This window comes from Haliotis rubra, unplaced genomic scaffold (assembly GCF_003918875.1).
Source record: "Haliotis rubra isolate DU_JTF1 unplaced genomic scaffold, ASM391887v1 Scf26, whole genome shotgun sequence".
NCBI classification, from domain to species: Eukaryota; Metazoa; Mollusca; class Gastropoda; order Lepetellida; family Haliotidae; genus Haliotis; species Haliotis rubra.
Window position 1 is genome coordinate 3130934 of NW_025766669.1, and position 13487 is coordinate 3144420.

General features: G+C 38.0%; 1 protein-coding gene across 1 annotated transcript in view; it reads left to right on the top strand.

The window, feature by feature from the left end:
• The window catches only part of LOC124280095, a 68334-nt gene that overhangs the window by 21692 nt on the left and 33155 nt on the right, over positions 1 to 13487 (top strand).

The window sequence follows — 13487 nt, forward strand, 5'->3', positions numbered from 1 at the left end:
ACGATGTTTCGAATTAACCCTACTTCGAGACGACACGAGAACAGAAATTAGACCACAGTGCCAAATATATGTTTCAACTATATCATGAACATGTGTTTATGAATTACTACTGAATAATGACTGAGTGAGTGAGTTTACTTTTATGCCGCTTTTAGCATTATTTCAGCAATATTACGACGGGGGACACTAGAAATGGGCTTCACACATTGTGCCCATATTGGGAATCTAACCCGGGTCTTCGGCGTGACGAGCGAACGCTTTAACCACTAGGCTACCCTACCGCCCCTATTAAATAGTAACGATTCCAGGTGTTCGATAAAACTAAGTATAAACTGCCGTTCCGTCATCACCACATGCAAGCTCAAGTCAATTGTTCATCCAAAGGAACACAGAAGCGTCTTTATCTTACCTCACACAAAAATGTCGCTTTCTGATTGGCTGAACGCTCTTCTATTATTTTCAATGTACCCCGCTGTCAATGGCAACTCATTCTGTACTTGTACATTGAATCACGTATGATGTACGGAAATTACCGATGTTTCGCGAATGCGAATCGATGGAAGGGAGATAACTCTAAATTTGTTTTTCTTGTCAGCAAAATCTAGCGATGGCTAAAAAAAGATTTGTACCCGTGCTTCAAACAATTCAAAATTAACATTAATGTGTTCGGTAAGATAAATACGTTGTTCACTGGTCCCTCGGGGCGCATGGGTTGATGTACCCTCGATGTTTGTATATGTTCCCCGAGCCCATCAACCCATGCCCCCTTCGTGACCAGTGAACAACTTATAATGTCGGTTACCTGTCAAAAAAATAGAAGATCGAATAATTTTTGTTACCAATGCATCGTATTGAAATTGTCATCCAAACGGAGTTTCCGAGTCTATGCACAGGCAGGCATGCACTCTTCTTACAGACTTCCAAAGGTATTGATATCTATGTCGAACCTACTGTTATCTCGAAGTGTGTGTGTGTTGTGTCGAACCTCGGATAACTCGAAGCATCATTTCAACTGCAACTAAGAAGTTAGAAAGTCGTGGTCCATGCTGTCCCAATATCGGGCCACCTCTTCTTTCATTTCAGCAATATTTGTCAGATTTTTCTTATTGACACTTTCCTTCATAAGTCCCCAAACATTTTCTATTGGATTTAGGTCAGGGCTATAGCTTGGCCAATCCAATAATGTCATATTTTGGGTCCGAAACCAGGCCTGTGAATGCTTTGAACTATGTTTTGGGTCGTTGTCCTGCTGGAAAATCCAAACATTTCCACAGAACACGTGAGCAGATGGAAGTAAATGTCCCTCGAGAATATCTGTGTACCGCTCACTGTTCATATTCCCTTCAAATACACAGAGGGGCACAGATAACACAGATATGCCACCACTAACACAGATATGCCACCCCACACGTTAAATTTCGGACTGTACTTTGGGTGCTGTTACAAAGGTTTTTCAGTTTGTTTGGTCCAGAATTTCAGTGTATAAGGAAACAGCCACACAGAACTTTCATCTGAGAAAATCACATTGTCCCAGAAATGGGCTTCACACATTGTACCCATGTGGGGAATCGAACCCGGGTCTTCGGTGTGAGCAGCCAACGCTTTAACCACTAGGCCACCCCACCGCCCCACACTTTCCTTCATAAGTCCCCAAACATTTTCTATTGGATTTAGGTCAGGGCTATAGCTTGGCCAATCCAATAATGTCATATTTTGGGTCCGAAACCAGGCCTGTGAATGCTTTGAACTATGTTTTGGGTCGTTGTCCTGCTGGAAAATCCAAACATTTCCACAGAACACGTGAGCAGATGGAAGTAAATGTCCCTCGAGAATATCTGTGTACCGCTCACTGTTCATATTCCCTTCAAATACACAGAGGGGCACACATAACACAGATATGCCACCACTAACACAGATATGCCACCCCACACGTTAAATTTCGGACTGTACTTTGGGTGCTGTTACAAAGGTTTTTCAGTTTGTTTGGTCCAGAATTTCAGTGTATAAGGAAACAGCCACACAGAACTTTCATCTGAAAATCACATTGTCCCAGAAATGGGCTTCACACATTGTACCCATGTGGGAATCGAACCCGGGTCTTCGGTGTGAGCAGCCAACGCTTTAACCACTAGGCCACCCCACCGCCCCACACTTTCCTTCATAAGTCCCCAAACATTTTCTATTGGATTTAGGTCAGGGCTATAGCTTGGCCAATCCAATAATGTCATATTTTGGGTCCGAAACCAGGCCTGTGAATGCTTTGAACTATGTTTTGGGTCGTTGTCCTGCTGGAAAATCCAAACATTTCCATAGAACACGTGAGCAGATGGAAGTAAATGTCCCTCGAGAATATCTGTGTACCGCTCACTGTTCATATTCCCTTCAAATACACAGAGGGGCACACATAACACAGATATGCCACCACTAACACAGATATGCCACCCCACACGTTAAATTTCGGACTGTACTTTGGGTGCTGTTACAAAGGTTTTTCAGTTTGTTTGGTCCAGAATTTCAGTGTATAAGGAAACAGCCACACAGAACTTTCATCTGAGAAAATCACATTGTCCCAGTTAAAATTTCTATGCTGCAAGCACCAGTTCAACCTTCGCTCATTTTGTTCAGGTTTCATGATCGGTGATGGAATTCCTCGACATTTCTGCCAACCCATTGCATGCAGCTCAGTTCTAATTGTCTCCTTACAGACAGCCACAGTTCCTCTATCAATCATAAGGTTATCATATCAGCCTTAAGGTTTCTAAACTCCTTCGTTTGGTTTTAGAAACAAGAATACCAAGCCGCCTCCTGTCACCGACAGTCAATTTTCTGGGCCTACCTGCGCCTCCCTGGTGCTCAATGCCATATCCATTTGCAATATTTTTCAAAACACGATAAACAGTGGACAAAGGGATGCCTGTTCTACTTGAAATCACTTTAACTGATCTGATGTCCTTGTTATAATATGATGTAAGTCTGTATAAAGTTTATGGTCAAGTATACGATAGGGATGTAAGTCTATATAAAGTTTATGGTCAAGTATACGATAGGGATGTAAGCCCATATAAAGTTTATGGTCAAGTATACGCTAGGAATGTAAGTCCATATAAAGTTTATGGTCAAGTATACGATAGGGATGTAAGTCTATATAAAGTTTATGGTCAAGTATACGATAGGGATGTAAGTCTATATACAGTTTATGGTCAAGTATACGATAAGGATGTAAGTCCATATAAAGTTTATGGTCAAGTATACGATAGGAATGTAATCCTATATAAAGTTTATGGTAAACTATGCGAAAGGGATGTAAGCTAGTCTATATAAAGTTTATGGTCAAGTAAACGATAGGGATGTAAGCCTATATAAAGTTTATGATCAAATATACGATAAGGATGTAAGCCTATATAAAATTTATGATTAATTATACGATAACGATGTAAGTCTATACAAAGTTTATGATCAAGTATACGATAGGGATGTTAGTCTGTATAAAGTTTATGGCCAAGTATATGATAGGGATGTAAGTCTGTATAAAGTCTATGGTGAACTATGCGATAAGGATGTAAGTCTATATAAAGTTTATGGTCAACTAAGCAATATGGATATAAGTCTACATATATATGAAATTTAAGGTCAAGTATGCGATAGGGATATTAGTCTAAATATTGTTTATGGCCAAGTAAGAGATTGGGATAAGTCCATATGAAATGAAATGTGTGATGAAGTGAGAGAAAGTAACATAAGGATATATGTAGATATAGGGCAGTGGTTCTATTGTTCTAATTGGTACAATGTGCAATTCCATTTCTTGTCTCCCCCACTGTAATATTGTTAGAGAAATGCCATAAAGCATCGTAAAACCATACTTACTCCAAGTCAATTATGTCCAAGTTGGAGATAATATTCCAATGCATTCATTGTTTCACGAGACGAAAGAACAACATTAAAAAAAGAAAATTAGATCATCTCCCTCAACACATCCCCGACGCTTTCCCCCGTCGAGGCCAGCTATGGGTGACATGTTACCAAAGTAATGTTTTAGTGCCTTAATTTCAGGAATATGTACACGGCCATTTCTCAGGCTATGTCATCACAGAACAGTCTGAGATCACGCACAGCCGCAGGCAGTCTGCTATCGCCGAAACCCATCGATATATTGAATGTTCTGTTTATACCATAATGGCAGTGTATACAGTCATTAAGAGAACACGTGGGGTTATATCTGACTGTGTATGACGTCTAATGTGATGTTTAGTAGATCATTACAAGGATGGTGCAGAGGAGCGGGAATGCTGTTTAGGGAATGGTGAGACAAAAATATGTGATGCATATAATCCTAATGAGGAGATGTTACCAGGATAATAACTCCAATATACAACCCTAGTTATGTGTGATATACAATCTTATTGAAAATGTGGTGGTGGTGGGATTATGACTGCATTAGACATCCTTTGTTATACGTGATGAACGGAATCCTAATGTGAAGGTGTTGCAAGGATAACGACCTCACATTAGGATTATATACATCATTACTGGCAAGGATAATGACTGCAATACACACCCTTTATTTATTCGATGTATATAATTTTAGTGTAAGGATGGCAAAAGGATTATAACTGCAATAACCACTATTTTCTTGAGTGTATGCACATAATCTTAGTGTGAAGACTTTGCAAGGGTTATGACTGCAATATACACCCTTTTTTATTCGATGTAACATTTTAATTTTAGTGTAAGGGTGGTGAAAGGATTATAATAACCACCCTTTCCTTATGTGATGCGTGTACTCTTTGTGTGAAGGTGTTGCATGAATAATGACTGCAATATACACCCTTGTTATGTGTGATGTATATAATTTAGCGTAATTATGGTGAAAGGATTATGACTGCAATAGCCAATCTTGTTATGTGTGATGTATATAATCTTAGTGTGAAAGTGTTGCATGAATAATGACTGCAATATACACCCTTGTTATGTGTGATGTATATAATCTTAGTGTGAAAGTGTTGCAGGAATAATGACTGCAATATACACCCTTGTTATGTGTGATGTATATAATCTTAGTGTGAAAGTGTTGCATGAATAATGACGGCAATATACACCCTTGTTATGTGTGATGTATATAATCTTAGTGTGAAAGTGTTGCATGAATAATGACTGCAATATACACCCTTGTTATGTGTGATGTATATAATCTTAGTGTGAAAGTGTTGCATGAATAATGACTGCAATATACACCCTTGTTATTTGTGATGTATATAATCTTAGTGTGAAACTGTTGCAAGAACAATGACTGCAATATACACCCTTGTTACGTGTGATATATGTGATGTGACGGGAAGCTGATTAATAAATAATACACTGCTGGTGTAATTGATCTTACCTTGAAGAAAGAACGAAGCATTATTTTTCACATTATTTTTACATGCTTTCAGAGACATATATTTGAGCACTAATGTCTCCAAGGAAGACGTTCGGAAATGCAATTTTATCACAAATGACTCGATGTTGTCAACTCAAATTTGGGGACATTTAGGCATTTGATAGTTATCCCCGAGCCGAATGTTTTTACTACAGCTATGAAACAAAACAAAGGACACATTGCCAATAGAGGCGACACATTCATAACAAAATATCAGCTGAAAGCAGAGTCGATTGTACAATTCTGACTATATCATAAGTGTATACTTGTTTCAGCAGTATTACAGCTGTACGATGATGTTTGTAAACAATCAAGTCTTGACCTTAACTCAATCAAGAAAATCAACTGTTTTTCAGATATGCATTTCTTTCAACCATGCCAATATATGTAAACATATTTTCTCATCTACCCATCCAGAGCTGGATAGCCAAGAAACGACTGGAGCAGAACACCATATTCAGTGTCCTACGTGGTTCTGTGCACAATAATGTAGAAGGATGGAATCCGTTATATAAAGCTGTATGAGAAGGGTGGGAATGAGGTTTCGTGAATGATGATAATTTTATGGATATACAACTTCTTTATTTCTGTGAAAGACGACGTTTCGACATAGATTCTAATGCCATTGCCAAGCCAAAAAAAATTGTATATCAATAAAATTATCATCATTCTTCGTCACCTCAACAACATCAAAGAAGTCAATGAGATTTCCTATTGTAAATTTCCCCTTCATATCGAATAACATAGCATTAGATATATTATTCAGACATTCAGTTTGTTTGTCAGCTTGCCAGACTATACTAATCCATGCTAGGACCATTACTGGTGTGTGTGTGTGTGTGTGTGTGTGTGTGTGTGTGTGTGTGTGTGTGTGTGTGTGTGTGTGTGTGTGTGTGTTTCACACCTCCTTCCCGGCACTTTCGTTAGTGGATAGTGGCCATGCTCGATGACTTGGTTGATGATCTTGGGTGATGACTTGGTTGATGATCTTGGTTGATGATCTTGGTTGATGACTTGGTTGATGATCTTGGGTATGATCTTGGTTGATGACTTGGTTGATGATCTTGGTTGATGTCTTGGTTGATGATCTCGGTTGATGATCTTGGTTGATGACTTGGTTGATGATCTTGGTTGATGATCTTGGTTGATGACTTGGTTGATGATCTTGGGTATGATCTTGGTTTATGATCTTGGTTGATGACTTGGTTGATGATCTTGGTTGATGATCTTGGTTGATGATCTTGGTTGATGACTTGGTTGATGACTTGGTTGATGATCTTGGTTGATGACTTGGTTGATGACTTGGTTGATGATCTTGGTTGATGACTTGGTTGATGTCTTGGTTGATGATCTTGGTTGATGATCTTGGTTGATGACTTGGTTGATGATCTTGGTTGCACTTGATACTGATCAGTTGATTGCTTGGACCACACGCGGCCGTCGTCGTTTGGCAGAATCATTGCTGTGTTAGGCAACAAAGAAACACTTTGTCATGAACATTTGTTGATTTGCTCGTGGTGTCGATAAAAATGATATGCTTACACGTTTCGGGAGCACCTTGTGTTTTCATTGATTTTCAACGATCCTTTCCCATTATTTTCAATATTTTACCGTTATTTTTGTTTTTACTTTTACCGTTATATGATATCTGTTTCGGCAGACAATCAAGATAAATCTTTGATAATAGGGTTTTGAATTTATGTTTTATGAATATAGCGTCAGTGCAATGAAAGGACCATTTAGACATGAAATTTTCCCTTACTTTTGCACCCGTTTTCCCTGTTACGTGATTTAGGAATCACGACGTTAGAGGCAAATATCTGTTGAAGTGAAGCCCATTCCCTGTCAATTAAAACCATGTGCATGCTTTAGCTGTTAAAACAAAGCACATACTTTGTTGAAATCAAACATAAAATCCAATCTTTTGACTTCAAGGACATAGCATTATTGGTTAAAATCAAACACATGATCTGTCTGTTGAAATCAAACACTGAACTTTTGAAATTAAGCTTACGTTCTATCTTTGGAATTTGAGGGAAATGTCCCTATCAGTTGAAATATATACTGGATATATGTAAATTTTGAAATTATGAATAATGATCTATTTATTCATTGACACACTGATAAAATATCAATCATAAAATACCAATATCCCTAACTTATTTTGTCCAGTATATGTTGTCTCACAGTCCCTGAACCGCATTGATGTTCCTTCTGCTCACCCCCTATCGTTAATGCTAAAGCCATAAATGAAGCAAGTCTAGATTTCCTCAGGTTCTGACTCTCCCAACTCACTGGGCTCCTTTTCAATTTAAATAGAATTATATTTTCTATCAAAATTAGATGTAATAAGAGACTAAGCATAAGTCTAGTTGAAATGTAGCACGTGACCTATCTGTGGACATAAAGCACATGCCCTCATTCTGTGTATATACAGCTTGATATAAAGTCTGGCAATGCTTAGCACTGACAGCTACTGTATACATATATTTGATTGACCTTCTCAAACACATTTACATCGTCACGATCAGTTATAAATTACACGTTAACATTGACAGAAAGGGTTCCAGTGTTTATTAAAATTGTTATTGGCAGAGGTATAATAACGGATCAATAACACGGGAACTGACCACGCTGCACTCGTAGTCACACAAAGAACATTCTGCGTACTCTTAGCTTCAGGCAGCCCCACCAGGGGGCAGTGTTAAACGAGAAGCACCAAAGGCCACTGGCGACCTATTACTGCTAATTTGTTTGTCGAAATGTATCGTCTAGCCATTTATGAATGTGCATAGCTTCATGTTTATTTGGGAAGGTATTACATTTTGTACATAAACATGGGCGGCGGGGTTGCCTTGTGGTTAAAGCGTTCGCTCGTCACGCCGAAGACTCGGGTTCGATGTGGGTATCATGTGTGAAGCCCATTTCTGGTGTCGTGATAGTGCTGGAATATTGCTAAAAGTGGCGTAAAACCATACTCACTCACTCACTCAATATACATAAACAGACTATGTGAATATGAGCTTGTAATGAACGTGGAGGCACAGCAGCATGAGTGTTATAAAGGCTATCTGACGACACTTTGTGATTCACGCCTTCCCATTCAGCATCTTTGCAGAACATGAACTCGACGACGTAAGATAGTGCTCTTGCTATCAGTCAGTGGTTTACCTGGTCCAGACTCGACTGGGCTACCGAACTGTCTCCTTGGGTCGAATCCTCGGCCGATTTATACAGACGTGTATATTCCAGACGTCACGATAGTACAAGACGTCAAAAGGTGGTACTTACTGGTTCCTGCATGGTGCAGGGAATGTAAACGGGCTATGACTCTAAAACTGTCAGTATTCATAACTATGCACACATGCACTGGTATATAAGTGCAAACATCTGTGAGCAATACCAAATCCCAATTCATCTCTTATCACTCTTGTCAGGGGTTAATTAGTCACCAAACCCTTACATATACGCTTCGATAATAACCGTAGGCACAGCAAGGCCAGGAGTGTCCTCTGTGACCCGTTCTATACCAGGCGTCTGCGCTGGCGAGCAAGAAAACTGGCTTGGCCGGATGACAGCACGCCAAGGGAGAGCATCGCTGTGTCCATATAATTGTTGGCCATTGTCCCGCTGGCATTGGCCTTTGCTCGCGAAATCAATCAAAAGCACGTGTCCAAGGCATATAGGTTACTGACTGTCAAGTAAAACCTCCTTTCTTCTGTTCTTCTTCTATGTAAGAGGGGCAGAGGTGGCACAGTAGTTTAAGCCGCAGAGATTCGATGTACAGAATTGCTATGGTGTGACTGGAGATTTTCTTAAAGCTTCTAGTAATTATATTCTACTATATTGTACCCTTTCTTACTTCCATTTTTAATGAAATATTTGACAGTGGCAATTTCCCTAAAAGCTGGAGTAAGAGTATAATATGTCCTTTATTTAAATCTGGCTGTAAAGATGACCCTAATAATTATAGAGGCATATCCCTCATTGACTCTGTTTGTAAAATATTTACTTCTATTTTGAATAAACGCCTTCAGAAATGGTGTGATATTAATGAAATTATTAGTGAGTCCCAAGCAGGCTTTAGAGCTGATTATTCTACAACTGATCATATATTTTCCCTCCAGGCTTTAATTCAGAAATATTCTTGTAAAAAGAAGGGTAGGTTTTACTGTCTTTTTATTGATTTTTCCAAAGCCTTTGACACCATTAAGCATGATGTTTTACTTCAGTCCCTCTCTGAAGTTGGTATATGTGGTAAAATCTTTAATGTTGTAAAACAATGTATCAGAATTTATCAGCTTGTGTTAGAACATCAAAGGTTTGTCTAAATATTTTTCTTGCAATATTGGTACCCGTCAGGGATGTGTTTTAAGCCCTCAACTATTTATTATCTTCATTAACAAGTTATGTACTTTAATGGAATTGAGGGTGGTTCAGGTGTAACTGTTTCATCAGATTTTAATAATGTATGTTCACTTATGTTTGCTGATGATGTCTCGGCACTGTCTGATACATGCAACCAATTACAGAAAAAGATTAATGTTCTTGAGAAATTTTGTAAACTCACTGGTATGTCAGTAAATCTTAAAAAGACTAAGATTCTTGTTTTTAGAAATGGTGGCCCTCTAAGAGATTATGAAAAATGGTATTACAATGGTAAACAAATTGAATGTGTATCCTTTTATAAATATTTAGGACTTGTATTTACACCAAAACTTGTATGGAGTAAAGCATAGACATGTCTTGTTTCTCAGGCCAATAAGGCATTATCTTCTGTAAATAACTTCCAAAGAAAAATGGGTGGTGTCAATTGTAAAGATTTGTTTAAAATATTTGATTGTATGATCTCACCTATATTATGTTATGGAGCTGAAGTTTGGGGCACCAGTTATTGTAAACTCATAGAGTATTTCTTAAAAGTTGGTAAATCAACTTGTAATAATGTGGTACTTGGAGAATGTGGTAGACTCCCTTTACAAATTGTATATATGACTAAGGTTATCAAATATTGGTGTCATTTATTGTACTTACCCCCAAACAGACTCCCAAAACACTGTTACAAAATGCAGAAATCATTAGATGATGTTGGACGTGTAACTTGGGTAACTAATGTTAAACATATTTTATTTACTTATGGTTTTGGCTATGCATGGGTCAGTCAGGATATTGGTAATGTCAAGTATTTTATGTTTCTTTTTAAACAAAGACTGACCGATAATTTAAAGAAAGCAATCCTGGTATTCTTCCATTGAAAATTCACATAAAACTGTTTATTATTGTCAGTATAAGGCTCTGTTAGATGTAGAAAAATACTTAAATTGTAATATTTATTTAAATTTGAGATCTGCCCTTTCAAAATTTAGATGCGGAAACTTTAATCTAGCAATAGAGACTGGGAGATATGAAAATATTGCTTCTAATGAAAGATTTTGTTTATTTTGTAAATCCAAAGGTATTAATGTTGTTGAAGATGAGTGGCATATTTTGTATATTTGTGAATGTTTCTCTGATATTCGAGGGAAATATATTCGAAATATTTAAGTAAGCCGCCGACGATAAACAACTTTATCCATATTATGCAATCTTCAAATGTCGATATGATTAAGAATGTTTCGTTATTCTTATATAATGTACAAATTAGAATGAAGAGCAGAACATTTTTATAAATCATTGTGTACCATTCATGTGATGTGTGATCACGCATTTGACTGTATTATGGGCCAGTGGCCTTTTACTGAATAAAACTGTCTGTCTGTCTGTCTAAAGTAAATATAAAAAATAATAATTAATTTTTGTTTTAAAAACCCTAAACGTGTGATACTTGCATCACTACGGACACACACGCCTTGACATAATTGGAAAACTGTTTAAAGCAGCTTTAAAACACAACCACAGTACTCAAAAAGCTAACCAGACATCCGCTTTGGCATACATTGACGGTAACGTCACTTTAGAGCGACGTTTGTTAAGGTGACGTATAACATGCCAAGTGGTGTTATACTTTAGTGTGACGTAGGATCGGGATACGTAGATAAAGATGCCATAATGACATCTGAAGATGGCGCTTGATGTATCTGGGAGTGACCGAAGACATAGATAGGGTGACGTAAATCATCTTTGAAGACAATCTAAAGGTGACATAAATCTTATCTGAAGATGGTGTTTGGTGTAACTTAACGAGACCTTAGACCTCACTAAGGTGACATCTTATGATGACCTTAAATGTAACTAAAGTGGCAATGTTTAAACTTGAATATGACGTTAAACGCAGCTGAAGGTGGCGTTAGAACTTGGGGAGTAACTGTCTAAGGCATATTATGTAGAAGGTCTTTGGACAACAAATTGTTCAAGTGAGAACTGTGTGTTTTCATCAGGAACAAGTTTTGTTAATCCAACGTCATTTGCTATTGAAAATAACAAGTGAAAACAAAAGCCACCTAAAGTGAAAACATCATTGGACAAGAAAATTGAAGTACATGATGTTTAACCGTGTCCTTCTGTGCACCGTGGTCATATTGAGCCTAAAAGTCCATACCCAACGTATTGATGTTGACATTAGATATCCCAGACAAGCATACGATCTACTTGCTATGTGCATTTGGGCAATTACAAGGTCATAATCAATAACTACTTTTCAGTTTCAAGGTTGATTTGTTCTGTACAGCAGATGTCACGCCGATAAACTGGAAACACATGCGCTAAGAGATCGACAATACTATTGCAATTGCACAAAACAGGCATATGTCATTTGCGTGTGTCTGGTACGGGTGCGGATACACAGACCTTTTGTGAACACCTGTATTATGATTGTGAACACCTGGTATTATGAATCATTGTATTTTCATAAACAAATACATCCAGAATCAAACCACAAAAGAGTGACGATTTTTGATTGTGGACAGTCTGTCTGCAGGGCCGATTAATTATAGCCGTAGGACAAAACTATCGGATCTTCTTGAACTTCTTTCGATGAGTATTATGAACATTTCACTAGCACAGCACAATCTCCATCTTATACTTTATGTCAATGTTAATCTGTCTCCCCATTGTGCAGAAGGATGTGTTAGTTAAATCATAATTATTCAATTCATTTGTTCCAGAACTCCAGGTTATTGAGTGAGTTTTACGCCGCACTCAGCAATATTCCAGCTATATATAATCCAGCTGTAAATAATCGAGTCTGGACCAAACAATCCAGTGATCAAAAGCATGAGCATCGATCTACGCAATTGGGACACGATGACATGTGTCAACCAAGTCAGCGAGCCTGACTACCCGATCCCGTTAGTCGCCTCTTACGACAAGCATGGGTTACTGAAGGTCAATTCTAACCCGGATCTTGACGGGTTCCAGGTTATTGAACTGAACAAGGGAAACACAGCTGTAACATAAATATTGTGTTAGTCTGTCCTTCCGGGTATTCAACAAAGGGAATTGGCTAGGCTTGAATTATATATTAAACCTGTCTCTGATCAGACAATTCGTGTCTTGAAGTGTTTGGTTTGCCAGTGTTTGATGTTTGAACTCAAAGCTAACGGAAGATAAACCAACTATAGCGTGATAATATTCATGTTTACAATGATCATACAATATTAACATGTTTTCTTTTGATATCCAAATTGCTGCTTTAAATCATTAACTCTTATCGATCACCACTCCTTAAGTCGTATATATCACGGTGTGGGGGAAGAACAGTATGGTAAGAAAATGTAACATGGCAAATGTCGATTTGGTCGGGATCATTTTGAAATGGGGATCCTGGAGGATTACATCAAAACAGACTTTCGTTCTATGATAATTAGTTCTGGGTTGAAGTCATGTACACACTCTGTGAAACTTTTAAATGTCATCAAATGTTATTTGTCTATAGAGGTGTCCCGTAAAATGACCTCTGTCCTGTCCTGTCTTTGCATGTATTTGTGACGAGCGCCATTAGATAAGGTCAACTTTTGGCAAAGACCAGCTATTAACACAGTTTCATACTGATTCATAAACAGGTGCCCATGACACTGTCTGAATCCTAGAATTGACTCAGCTAAAAGCAGATAAACAAATATTAGCTATA